The 14,867-nt window shown below is 43.1% G+C and overlaps 1 protein-coding gene across 21 annotated transcripts in view; it reads left to right on the forward strand.

Moving 5' to 3' along the window:
• Nucleotides 1–14,867, forward strand: part of LOC140739994 (receptor-type tyrosine-protein phosphatase S-like) — a 469,315-nt gene that overhangs the window by 140,799 nt on the left and 313,649 nt on the right. The gene's annotated exons all lie outside the window — the stretch shown is intronic.

Raw genomic sequence — 14,867 nt, forward strand, 5'->3', positions numbered from 1 at the left:
CCCCCCCAGCCTATGTTCCACTGTGAATAAACCCAGCCTCTCCAGTCTCTGCTTATCACCGCAGACCTCCAAGCAAGATTGTGGTGAATTTTTTCTGTGCTCTCTCTAATGCTACTGTATCTAAGGTCATCAAAGCTCCTCACAATCCAGCTCATGCCACTTTCTTGTGGCTACTATCAGATTAGAAGTACAGAATTCTGGTCCCATACCACCAGGTTCAAGAATAGCTACATTCCTTCAACCATTCAGTTCTTGAAAGTAATCTGCATAACATTATTTCAGTATTACAACATTATGACCACTTTGGCTACTTGGCATTACAATGGATTTTTGTTTGATTTGTTTTTCTTTCTTGTTTAATGTTGAATAATTCAAGATTTTATTGTGAATGTTGTGTCTCTATGTGCCTATGATGCTGATGCAAGGAAGCTTTACATTGTACTTGTGCATACAGTAAACTCAGCTTTGACTTTGGTGTCCTATGTTTACTGTGGTCTCTGGACCTGTACATAACTCTCTAAGTGCAGTCAATATTTTCTATAGCTGCTTGATATTTCTTATTTTTTCTCAATCTCCCTTGCTAATGGTACACATTCCAAACATAGGTCCTATAGTTCCATCAGTGCTAATCCCCAGCATGTTGGCTTCCTGCTTTTTCTGTTGTTTATTTTTGTCAGCTTACCTTAACTCTTCCACACCTGAGGAAGGTGAAGACATGCTCTGCTCTCAGACTTCATCAAGTCCCACCCAGCTCTCCACCTGAGAAGAAGGAGCATTGTCCACAAACCACCCATCATCCAACGCAATGCATCAGCCGCATGGCCGACCTACCCATAACAGATTACCCAGAAGCTTGTAGGTGGTCTGGGAGCAATACTTGTGTGCCATTTATTTTACAGAAACGATAAGTATTATGCACTTGTTTGCACATTTAAAATGATTGAAGTATAAACTATTGAGAAACCTTCAGGGATATATTCAGCCAGTCCTTGGCAGGAAGGGTTCTGATGCTGGGACTAATACCTGAAATATTAACTCTCCACAGATGCTGTCTGACCTCTCTTTATCTCTGATTTCCAATATCTGCAGCAATTTTCTTTCCATTTCTCTAAGCAAGATGTGCAGTGACCTCTGTCTGCTTGGACGGCTGAACACCACCATTTCTGCAAAGTTAGAGCTCAACTTATATCTGCCCCTACGGGTCATTGAGATCTGTTTGGCTTCAGTTACCACCCTCACCTTCCCTACTGAGGGTGGAGACTGTTGCTGGGGCCTAATTGCACAGACACCTGCAATTTTCTTGTTCTTCCCAATGCTGGACACATTAACTGTATATTTCACAGGCAAAAGAATATTTGGATGAAATCAGCCTTAACTAAAATGTTTGTTTATTGAATCAGAAATAACTTAGGACAATCGATCAAACTGACTTTGACAGAAGAGATGAAACAGTTCCAGTGAATGATACTCTGGAATTTCTTTGTAAATTGGTGTTGATTGGTGTCATTAGCACTTGCTCAGATTGGCTAACCTTTGTCACGTGTGCACACACATGCATATTTGTGCAGAAACACACTCAGTCGCGCACACACCTACACATACGTATACCTGTACACACATGTATGAAACCTATTTGGAAAATGTACTGATCATGCACACACCTGCAGCTCCTCAGATCCTGCACCATGAGGAGATCTTTGTGAGATCGTGGCAGATCACAAGGGCCCCTTGGGAATGCCACTCTTCAGCGAAATGTACCGTGGCCCCAACAAAAGAGCAGATTTGTGCATTGCACCGGCACCACAGTATTCCCACTAATCTTCCTTTTAAAGCAGGGGCTCCCAACCAATAACAACCAAATTTAAAAAAAAACCTCAGCATTGCATCCTTGCTCTTATATTCTAGTCTTCTTGAAATGAATGCTAATATTGCATTTTCTTTCCTTACCACCAACTCAACCTGCAAGCTAACCTTTAGGGAATCCTGTGTGAGAACTCCCAAGCCCTTTCGTACCTCTAATTTTTGAATTTTCTCCTCATTTAGAAAATAGTCTACACCTTTATTCTGTCTACTAAAGTGCACAGATGTGCCTACACTTCGATACATGACAATCCATCAGCCACTTCCTTGCTATTCCATAGACTTTAAGGGTGAATTTTGCAGCAGACAAAAATTCCAGAGCCGCGGTGCAGTTGAAAGCTCAGTGATTGAGCAGGGGAGTAGGCACTATATTAGTCATGTCCAGCATGCTCTTTGCCCTCTTTTCATTCAACCAATTACATTTGTTGTTGCCATGGCAGTAAAATAAAAGGTGCTGCCGTCACTGTTGATAAGCAATGCTATTTTATTGGGTGGAATCCTGAGGACTGCCAGCATCCCAGTGTCCAAGGGGACTTGTTGCACATCTTTCAGGGGCTGTGAGTGATACAGCAGCTTGCATTCTGTGTGCCACAGAACATGGTTCTGGTTGTATTTTAGAAAACATCACCTCGAGCTTTGCTTGATTACTCTTGGGAGGTGGAGGGGCGTTTCCAAATATTCCTAAATGACCACAAATTCTGCTTATGTGGTTTATGGTTTTCCCAAGACAGTATGTGGTTAAGGAATAGTTTAAGCGATGCTTGTGGTTGTACTGAGGTCTGTTGCATGAAGATGGCAAGCTAGATGGGGATGGTTGTGTATGCGTGTCATCGGTGTAACAGATAAAAAGTCTGTATTCAGATCTGATGTGCAAGCTGTGATAGGAAACATAATCACACCAGTACCGCAGCCTTCTTTGTTCTGCTCTATCTCTGATTCACAGTTTTGATTGGTGCAATGGAGAAGCTCACTGGCTTCTGGCTTTAGGTCCAACCTTAACCGATAGAATGAAGTTCACTCTAACAGCTGGCACAGAAGCTTCAAGTTCAATAGGCTTGGTCAGTCCTTTACAGTTGATGTTCTATGGCACGGGGCTGACAAGAGTACATCCTACACCTCTGCTCTGCCATTTGGTAAGATCATGTCTGATTCTCGACTCGTGTAAACTGCCCTTCATGCATTGATTCCTCAGTGTTCAAAAATCATGGATCCCATCCTAGAATGTACCCATTCACTGAATAGCCACAGCTCCCTGAATTGGTGAAGGTTACAGAGCTCTGGATTAAATAGAGACAGACGAAACTGCAAATGCTGGAGTAACACACAAAGCACTGGAGGAACTCGGCAGATATGTCTCAACCTGAAACATCAGCCGCCCATTTTCCTCCATAGCTGCTACCTGACCCACTGAGTTCCTCCAGTGCTTGGTGTGGTGCTCTTGATAATCCTGCTTCTCCTCACCTCAATCCTAATTCCCCTCAGAGGGTCCTCCTGCTCAATGCAGTCCATTCTGAGGAAGCAGTGCCTCAGCATCAAATCTGGCCCCTTTTTTAATCTACTGTAGCAAATGGTGGTCGTGGTAGAAACTGGAAAACTGTCGCCCTGGTACAGGAGAGGGAGCTTATTTCTAGAATAAGCCTAAGGGTTTAATGGTGAACCAGAGGAGGAGATGTTGCTGGCTTTATCCCCTTGAGTAGGAATGTTAGTTTCCATCATGGAAAACCACTGGATAAAGTTGACAATATTCACTGAGCCTTAGATGTAAAGCCTCTGTCTCACTCCTCCAGAGAGCCAGTTTATCTCGTGTATATGGACTTTGTTTATTTTCCGTGAATCTGTGGGTTTCCTCTGAGTGTGACAGTTCCCTCCCACATGCCAAAGACGTGTGGGCCAGTAAATTAATCTGCTGCTGTAAATTGCCCTGGAACATGGTGACTCTTTGCAAACTGCTCTCAGCAGATCTATTCATTAGCAGATAGTGTGGAGGTGACTGGCAGAATCTGAGGAGAGTTAATAAGTAAAAAGGGATTAAGATAGGATTAGTTTAAGTGGGCTGTTGATGGACTGCCCATCCCCTCCCCTGCTTCTGATTCTGGCTTCTGCCTCCTTCCTTTCCAGTACTGATGAAGCATTTCTGCCTGAAATGTTCCCCTCCAGAGAAGCTGCCTAACCTGCAGACTTCCTCAGCATTTGGGAGACTCTCTTGTGGCATTTTGTTGGAGTTGGGTAGGGTGATGGAAATCACTTCAGAGATATTGTCTGTCTGTTGAAAAGTCACACATTTATTGTAAAGAGTCACCATATAATGTAGAAGGTGAAAGGTTAAGATGCAAATAAGGATTCTGGAGCAGGGAAGAGGGTGGAGGTGAATTGTGTGTAAAATAAAAGCTGCCTTTGGTCACATGACTGGCACACTCCTTGCTCATTTGGGTAATGGTGACAAAGTGACAGTCCCTCACGGGTATTCTGACCCTCTCAGATGAGACACGTTCCAGGAGATGAATAAAACCTGCTCAATCCCACCACGTCTGTCTCGAGGGGTGGTATGCAGTGGGACTGAGGCCCCAGCTGAACATGAAGCTTCAAACAAGGCGGGTACTATCAGCCATGGAAATTCATGGAGCTTGCTTGAACGATGCGGCCCTGAGTGGTTCCGTCAACCAGAATGTCACAGCTTCGGCAGTCAGGGTTCAATACTGCTGTCGGGTGCTCTCCACGTAGCGTCTGCTTGTTTTCCCTGCGACCCCATGGATTTCCTCAGAGCGTTCTGCTTTCCTCCCACTCTCCAAAGACATGTCGAATGGTAGGTAAATTGGCCACTGTAAAACGCACATAATGAATGGTAGAATCTAGGGGAGCCAGTGGGAATGTGGGGAGAATAAAATGGGGACAGTATAGGATTTGTGTAGATAGGTGCTGGATGGCCAGCATGAACTAGATGGGCTGAAGGCTCCATTTCCATGCTGTGCGACTCCATGTAATTACCCACCCTTACCCCCACTTAGTTGAGCTGTCCTACTCTCCTTCCACAGGATTACATCTTTGAACGCATCTTTCCAGTTGTTCTCTGAGAATTTGTGGAGCCACTCAGTCCATTGATTGATGACTTTCACAGGTCCAGGAATACCAACTTTAGTTTGCCTTCATTGTTTTGCCTTTGTCTGCCGATGGAACGAGAGAGCGGAGAGTATAGAATGTCCATGTAAATACTACTGGAGCCATTAGAAGGGAAAAATAAAGTAATGCAAGGGAAACTGGGGATGTGAGATGAAAATGTGATAGGACAGTTGCATCTTTTTGTCATGCCCTATGTTGTTGAGGCCTCAGGTAGGTAACTTCTGCACAATAGCCCTCACACTGGGAATTAGAGGCAATAGCGTTGGTTCCTGTTGCACATCCCCCCAACCCACCTCACAAAACCATTGTCAAAATGTGTCTGTTATGACATTGGATTTCAGAGCAGCAATCATACACTAAGTGTGTATTACACTGACATATTTGTTATATTTGCACCAATAATGAAAGGGAAAGGGTTTATTTTAATGCTATTTTGAAAACCAAAATAGTGATGAATTCCAAATGAATTCCAGAATAAGAACAACGCTTGGAGAGACTGCTAAAACAGAATCCAAATCAGGTTTAATATCACCAGCATTCGTCATGAAATCTGTTGTCTTTGGAACAGCGGTACAAAGTGATATGTAATAATAAAGAAAAAATTGTGAATTACAATAAGCACGTATAATAAGTACTGCAAGAATGAAAATTTAAGAAGTAGGGAGGTAGTGTTTATGGGTTCAGTGTTCATTTAGAATCCAGATGGCAGAGGGGAAGAAGCTGTTCCTTTCTGAAGTCCACAATCAGTTCTTTGGTCTTACCGATGCTGAATGCAAGATTTTGCAGCAAAGCCACTCACCTACCTAGTATACCTCACTCCTGTATCCCCTCTCGACACTATCTGAGATTCTGCCAACAATGGGTATATCATCACCATGTTTATAGATGGCATTTGAGCTTTGCCTGGCCACACAGGCATGGGTGTAGCAGGATAGAGCAGTGGGCTAAGCGCACACCCCAGAGGTGCACCTGTGGTGATTGTCAGTGAGGTGGAGTTATTTTTTCTGATGCGCATCGATCTTGGTCTTTTGGTTAGGAAGTCGAGGATCCAGTTGCAGGGGGAGGTACAGAGGCCCAGATTTGGAGCTTTTCAATCAGAACTGTAGGAATTATTGTGCTAAACACTGAGCTGCAGTCAACAAACAGCATCCTGGCATAGCTATTAGTGTTGTCCAGGTGATCCAAGGCTGCATGAAGAGCCAATGAGATTGCATCCGCCATAGACCTATTGTGGCAATGGGCATATTGCTGTGGGTCCAGGTCTTGCCGAGACAGGAGTTTATTGTAGCCATAACCAACCTCTCAGAGCTCTTCATTACCGTTGATATGAGTGCTATTGGACAATAGTCATTAAGGCTATTGTCTCACCCTGCTCTTCTTGGGTACTGGTGTAATTGTTGCCCTTTTGAAGCAGGTGAGAACTTCCAACTATAGTACTCAGAAGCTGATCACACCCACCAGTTAGTGAGCACTGGTTTTCAGAGCCCCACCAGGTACACTAAATGGGTTCTGCTTTCTTCACAAACAGTCTGCTAGAAGAACGCAGTTCAAACAACATGAGTGTGTATGTGGGAGGGGTGGGTGGAAGGATAGCTCAATGTTTTGGGTTAAAATCCAGCATCCTATTCTTCTTCCACAGATACTGCTCAACCCATTGAGTCGCTGCAGTAGCTGATTTGTTGCTCCTGATTCCAGCATTTCCAATCTCTCACGTCTCTATTCAACAACTGGTTTGCTTGAGTAACTAATTAAGCAAAAGCACATTCTTACCCATTATGCGGGGTATGTCTTTGGAACATCTGAAAAGTGACACCAGTGAGAAACCGCAGGCGCTGGAAAGTGGAGCACCAAGCTGCTGGAAGAGCTGAGCAGGTCGAGCAGCGTCTCCGGGAGGAAGGGAGGCAGGGTTTCAATCCGAAACGTAGACAATTCCCTCTCTCCCGTAGATGCTGCTGAACACGCTGAATTTTAGCAGCAGGTTGTTTGTGAACAAGAAAATGCAGTCTGACGCTGAAGCAAGACTCTCTACAGGGAAAGCCTGTGAAGTGCTCAGATCCACTGGCAGAGGAAAGCTTCTGTTCTGAGCACAGAGCGGGGATGACCAACCGTAATATTGTTTATGCAAGGGTTGTTTCATTGCCATATGGAAATTGGTTGAACTGAATGAACCAAAGAAACCTAGTGAAATTGCTGCTTTATCCCTTATATAAAAGGTATCTTAATTTTTTTTCTGTGCCCTCTTCTAGTACGTGGGCAATATTTAATGTTCATCCCTAGTTTCCCTTGAGATGATGGTGGTGAGCTTCCTTCTCTGTAGTCTATGACCTGTCAGAAAGTGAGCTGCAGAACTTAATTCCGCACTGATATATTTCCTCATCACGATGGTGGGAGGGCTGGAGTTTGGCAGTATGTACCTGAAGTAGTTGCAAGCCAATGGAGTCCTTGTCTTTTTGGATGTATTTTGATTCAAAAATACACTTTATTCAAAATAAAGTGTAGACAATAGGCAATAGGTGCAGAAGTAGACCATTCGGCCCTTCGAGCCTTCATCGCTATTCTAAGATCATGGCTGATCATCTAATATCAATACCCGGTTCCTGCCTTGTCCCCAAGGGGAATCCCTTGATTCCCCTATCCATAAGATACCTATCTAGCTCCTTCTTGAAAGCATCCAGAGAATTGGACTCCACTGCCTTCTGAAGCAGTGCATTCCAGACCCCCACAACTGTCTGGGAGAAGAAGTTTTTCCTTAACTCTGTCCTAAATTACCTACCCCTTATTCTTAAACCATGCCCTCTGGTACTGGACTCTCCCAGCATCTGGAACATATTTCCTGCCTCTATCTTGTCCAATCCCTTAATAATCTTATATGTTGCAGTCAGATCCCCTCTCAATTTCCTTAATTCCAGCATGTACAAGCCCAGTCTCTCTAACCTCCCTGCGTAAGACAGTCCGGACATCCCAGGAATTAAACTCGTGAATCTACGCTGCACTTCCTCTACAGCCAGGATGTCCTTCCTTAACCCTGGAGACCAAAACTGTACACAATACTCCAAGTGTGGTCTCACCAGGGCCCTGTACAAATGCAAAAGGATTTCCTTGTTCTTGTACTCAATTCGCTTTGTAATAATGGCCAACATTCCATTAGCCTTCTTCACTGCCTGCTGCACTTGCTCATTCACCTTTAGTGACTGATGAACAAGGACTCCTAGATCTCTTTGTATTTCTCCCTTACCTAACTCTACACCATTCAGATAATAATCTGCCTTCCTGTTCTTACTCCCAAAGTAGATAACCTCACACTTATTCACATTAAACATTATCTGCCAAGTATCTGCCCACTCACCCAGCCTATCCAAGTCACCCTGAATTCTCCTAACATCCTCATCACATGTCACACTGCCACCCAGCTTAGTATCATCAGCAAACTTGCTGATGTTATTCTCAATGCCTTCATCTAAATCGTTGACGTAAATGGTAAACAGCTGTGGTCCCAATACCGAGCCCTGTGGCACCCCACTAGTCACCACCTGCCTTTCCGAGAAACACCCATTCACCGCTACCCTTTGCTTTCTATCTGCCAACCAGTTTTCTATCCATGTCAATATCTTCCCCCCAATGCCATGAGCTCTGATTTTACCCACCAATCTCCTATGTGGGACCTTATCAAATGCCTTCTGAAAATCGAGGTACACTACATCCACTGGATCTCCCTTGTCTAACTTCCTGGTTACATCCTCGAAAAACTCCAATAGATTAGTCAAGTGTACTGTATATACAAAAAGAAAAAATAGTGCAAAGCTCTTTACATTCTTAGTAACATTTGCATTGAGTGGTGTTAACACTTATCATTTTAACATAGCAACATTGTCATCACTTGGCCTCCAGGCGATAACCCCTTTCATTATTTGAGGAGCTTCCCCACCATACCTAGTTCCTCACTGCCCAGGGGCAGACATTTTGTTCTTGGGAGGTGCGGTAGAAGAAGCACATTGGAGTTGCAGCTGCGCATGTTGTATCTTCCTGACAGTCGTGGAGACCTAGAGTGTGAGTCAGTCTCCATATCGGCCTTGTAACAATATCTGCACAAAAACACTGTTACAAGGTTACAAGGAAGTTCCATTGTTAATGATCCCTAAGTTCTTTCTCAGTTCAAGTCCATGTAGTTGATGTGAGTCAGCCAATGGACACTGGCACCACAAGAGATGTTCAGATGTCACTGGATCGTGAAGGGAATTCCGACAGACCCTGAATAATAACGACCATTTTTTACACAATTAGGGTTCTGAGGCATCACACTGAGCAGAGTCATTTTGAATAATCTGTGGAATTTGAATTTTGGGGAGCAAGATTGTATAATTTGGAAGGATGCCAGAAGTATTGTTAGCAAGTTGGCTTTTCAGGAATTTCTTAAAAACTGTACTGTAGGTAAAAAATTTTAAGTGAGGCTGAATCAAAGCTTGGGTACCCTGAAAAATTTGAGCCCCTGATCACCAAGTAAATCTGGTAGACAGAATGAAGTGAAGGACCGGACTGGAAGTCATTGCCTGTGGTTTTCATGTGGTTGAGGTTGCAGTGAAGAAGTGGATCAAGATTCCAAAGGTAAGGGCAGTTGTTGTGGAACTTGGTAGAATGGAAATGGTGAGGTGTTGAGTTTAGTTGAACTAACCTGAAAAAAACAATTGATTTAGTGCATCATTTAAGGATAACTACATGAGTTTGTCATGTAAGTTCACACTTGAAGGGTTGGTGGTAGTCCTATATCTCATGGAACTTTAGAACAAAGCTCCTGACAGGAATATAGATCTGATAAGATTCAGCGTATTGTGACTTTACTTACCAGTAGCTCTTTGTGACAAGTTAGAAACTGTAGAACGAGGGCCCTGCCTTGGTACATCTAGTTTATGAAGCCATCTTTTTCACAGCAAGAAACAAACTTCTGGGGAGGTCTTCAGTGGGTCGAGGAATATCTGTGGAGACAAAGGGGTAGTCATCCTTTCAGGTCAAGTCCTTAAGTCAGGAAGCTTGTGTCTCCAGTCTCTTTTACAGTCCTTTCATTGTAACTATGGTCAGAACACTATTGTTTTTGGCCTAGAAACCAGTCATGAGATACAGAGATTTTCGTCTGTTGATGCTTTCAGCAGATTCTCAAACTGCTTTCAAAATGTTCCACAGCACATCTTTTTCCTGACAGCTGATAAACATGTGGTAGTTATTGGCTGTGACCTTTCAAGCAATACTTGTTGCAGATGCTGTGGCTGCTAATCTTAATGCCATTCATTTCTATAGGAAATCTGCCCAGTTCTCCCTCCTTCCCCTCACCATTCTTCTTTCAGCTTGAATGTTGAGGGTGTAAGTCTTCCTTTGAGCTACAGCTCTGTGGTGATTGCTTTTATGGAAATACATGTCGAATCAAATGGGATCTTCCTGTTCCTTTTGATTCCGAATGACATCCATTTATCTCACCCTTTGAGGAATCGCGCCATTGTCATAGAACCTTAAGCCGAAAAGCTGGATGACTTTCCATCAAAGCCCTGCCTCAGAGTTTATAGGGAGCAAAAGGGAGGCAAGGATATTGGTTCAGGCAGTAGAGGAGGTCATTTGACATAGCATGCCAGCACATTGAATGAGCTGTCAAGTTCCCAGTCCTCTCTTCCCATGTCCCTGCAATATTCCCCTTTCAACAGTATATTCATTTCTTTTTTTGCATCATGTTTTCAGTGAGTACGCTCCAGGCCATAACAACATACTGTGTTATAAATATGCAAACATCACAGCTGTTTGTAATTCGTTCTGTTGCTACCTTAAATCACCATCATCCCGTTACCTACTCCATTGCCTTTAGAACATATTTATGAAATACAAATAATTTTGATCACCTTAACTAGACCTCCCCTTAGCCTCTTCTGCTTTTAGGAAACCAAATCATCATCTCTATGTTCAACATTCCATTTAATAAATCTCTTCTGCATTCCAGGATTTTGATATTCTTGTTGAACTGTGATGCAACTTATAAATACCCATTAACAGAATTGAAGCATAAGTAAAGATCCCCATACACTTCTTCAATTGCCTTCTTGTTTTGTCACAGAAAGTTGTAAAATTAGTCAACTCCATCATGGGTACTAGCCTCTGTAATATCCCAGATGTCTTCAAGAAGCAGCACCTCTGAAAGGTGGTGTCCATTATCCCCCCTATCACCCAGAACATGTCCTCTTCTCATTGCTACTGTCAGGAAAGAGGGACAGAAGCTTGACAGCACACTCAGTGATTCAGGAACAGTTTCTTCCCCCTTTCCCCCTACCATCCAATTCCTCAATGGACAATGAACCGATAGACACTACCTCATTTTTAATTATTTTCTGGTTTTGCACTATTTTTAATTTAACTGTTTAAAACTCACACACACACACACACACACACACACACACACACACACACACACACACACACACACACACACACACACACACACACACACACACACACACACACACACACACACACACACACACACACACACACACTTTTTTTTCAATATTTGCCACATATTTGCTGCACACACATTGCTGCTAAGTTAACAAATTAAACCTGATTCTGATTCTGGCTTTCAGAGATGCTGTCTGTGTCCATAGACCTCTCTGCTCCTGTATCCTCTTATAGTTTATATTGCCTCTCTTTAAAATGTATCATTTCACACACCTCAGCATTAAATATATCATCTGCCATCTGTCAGCCCATTTCACCAGTCTGTGCCCTTCTGTGTCAGCTGGTAACCTGTAGATTTGTTACAGAACTTAGCTAAAAATGGGCAAAAACTGATTTGTCACACTCTGCAAACACTAGAATTCATTGTGGCATTAGAAATGATGTCAGGAATGCATTATAGTTCTGCAACAATCCACTGGAACTGTTTGGGGTATTGTGTAGGTAGATGTGGCAGCCATGTGTATGCACAGTAAGATTCTAAACACAGTAATAAAGAACATAATTGTGTGCAGTGAAAACTCAGAAAATGCTGGAAAAACTGAGCAGGCTATGTAATAACCTTGAATACATGAATAGCTAAATAATTGAAGACTTATTGATTCTATCTGTTATCACTGTGCTTTGGAATTTTTAGTCTATGGCTTTATGTTAAGACACTTTAACAGAGAGTCATAGAGTTTTACAGCATGGAACCAGGTCCTTTGGCCCAATATCATCCACGTCAAACATGATGCCCATCTAAAGTAGTCTCATTTGCCCACGTTTGGCCTATATCCCTCTCTCTATATGGCAATGCACCAGCAAGGGGTTTCAATGAAAGGTTCTTAAACAAAACCTGACACCAAGTCACATCAGGTGATTTCAATGTGGTCAAAGAGAAAGGTGCACCTTAAAGGAGGATAGAATAGTGATGTAATTGTGGAAGGGAAGCCCAGGGCTTATGGTTTTGGAATTGGAGTCTGAAGTGAAGTAGCTAAATTCAGTGATAATCAGGAGGCCAAGGAAGGTGGATATCCCAGAGCATTGTAAGAATAGACGAAACTGGCGTGCAAGAGAGCACGAGTCCATAAAGGGAGCTGAACTGAGAATTTAAAAACTAAAGCTACGTTAGACCTAAAATTACATTAACCAAATCTGCCCAGTACAAGAGTTACTGAGTGAATGGGACAACATGGGGAGGACAAGGGTAGTGGAGAGTACTTGTTGAGAATAAATTTCCTCCAAGCAAATATTGAGAAGACTTTGCTATTGACTTCAGTTCCCATCAAAAGCTCTGTTCCCTACCATCTGACTTCAGCCCTCTCCCTAGCAACTGGCATTATAACCCACAGTGGCAGAAAATGCCTCACTTAAATGTCTTACCTAAAGGAGCACATTTGGAATATGGGTCCCACATTTCCTCACTAGGATTGGGCTTCACTAAAAATACCGTGAGTGTAAGCCTACAGAAAAGTAAAGTCAATAATCTGGCAATTTATTTTTATGAGTTTCTCTTGATTGGGCTACATAATGAGAATTTGAGGGCTGGACCCATTGATGTTTGATTTTCTGCACAGACTAAAGCATATCAGCACTTTTTCTCTTAGATCTTCTTGGCTTTGTCTTCCTTAACTCTTCCTGTCATCTCACACCCCAAAGATGACAAGACTCAGGGTTGGTCCTCAGATCCCTGGATGAGAAGGTTGTCGGTTTAAGGCTCAGTTTTTAGAATTTGGTCTGATACATCGGTGCATTTCTGAGGGAATGCTGAACAGATGGAGGTCCTATGTCTGAGCTGAGACATCGTGTCCTCTTCTTGCCCACTCTCTCAAGTGGACATAAAACATCCCAGGTCAGTTCCCCGAGTTTTGCTGGAGAGGGTGTGGGGTAGTGTTAGAAGCCATAAGCAGTAGCATTACCTGACCATGACTTCATGCCTTGCATGTTTGGCATTCTCTTACACCCAACCTCATGAAGGTGATAGAGTCTTCCTGACAATTTGCTGTCTATTATAATAGTGCACGGAACTGGCCAACAGGCCTTTGCACCAGCCTCCTCCCAACATCCCACATTCAGCAATGAAAGCACACAAATCCACTCCCTCATGTTTTATGTATCTTTCCTTTAAATGGAGTTGTACTAATATCCACAACTGAGTCTCATTCCAAATTCCAACCACACATTGGCTGGGAAAGCTAGTTTCTCTTGCATTTCAATCTGGGTTTATTAGTGACATATTCTACATCCCCCCCCCCCCGCCCCACCTGTCTATCGATTAAATCCCCTTTGAGTTCCCCATGCTATAATCTTATCCTTTAATGAACCCCTGAATCTTTTAAAGGGAAAGGAAGACTGTCCAGTTGAAATTTTCCAATCTGTAAAGTGGCTCTGCATCTTCTGCCACACTACTATGTTTAATTATTAACATTTGGCTGTGGTAAATAAATTCTCTCATTGTAGTTGGGACCAGGTCAGTGGTGCAGACATCAGTGTTACTGCAGAACAGCTCAGAAACCCGGCTTCAATCCTCGCCTCTGGCCATGTTTGCGTTCAGCTTTCATGTTCTTTCTGTAACCGCGTGGGTGTCCTCCCATGTTCCAAAGATATGGAAGTTGAAGACTGACCTTTGCAAGCTCCCCCTTGCGAGGGTGGGAGGTAGTAGAGTCAGAGGGAAGTTGACGGACGACTCCAGTTCAGTGGTGCAGTTGATGGAGCTGTTCCCTCACAACTATAGCAACAGGGGTTGAATCCTGACTTCCAGTGCTATTGATACAACGTTTGCACATTTTCCTTGTAACCGTGTAGGATTCCCTTGGGTATTCCAGTTTGAATCCCATATCCTTAATTGGCTATTGTAAATTGCCCTGGTGTGTAGATGGACGATAGAATCTGTGGGGAGAATGGAATGGCATTAATGTTGGATCGACATAAGTGAATGGTTGCTAGTCAACTTGGACTCAGTAGGATGGAGATTCTGTTTCCTCATTGTGGTTCTAGTTTTTGAGAGAGAATAGGTTACAGGAAAGAAAATAGGGAGCAGAGTAGATCTGAGGGATTGTTCTTCAAACAGGCATATACTCAAAGGTCCAAATTGCCTCCACCTGCCTTCAGAAATATATTTGACCTTTTGGTCCTCTGGAAACTGCAAAAGGGAACTGCAGTGCTGAAGTTTGGGCAGGATCATCAGTAGTCACTTCAAGGGATATAAATCCAATCTGGTTTTACCTCTTGCAGCACCTAATTAATCTGAGCAAGGCAGGCTGATGCCAGTCTTATCTCAAGTCCTTCAATGCATTCCTCAAAGAAAATGTTTTCCTTCAAGGAATCATTAAAGGAGACAGCTAATCAAACCTGTACAGGCAGTTTCTCCTTCCTGTATGTGGCTGAGTTAAAATTGGCTTACTGCTGAAACCTCCGGTGCT

This window comes from Hemitrygon akajei, chromosome 16 (assembly GCF_048418815.1).
Source record: "Hemitrygon akajei chromosome 16, sHemAka1.3, whole genome shotgun sequence".
In the NCBI taxonomy this organism is placed as follows: domain Eukaryota; kingdom Metazoa; phylum Chordata; class Chondrichthyes; order Myliobatiformes; family Dasyatidae; genus Hemitrygon; species Hemitrygon akajei.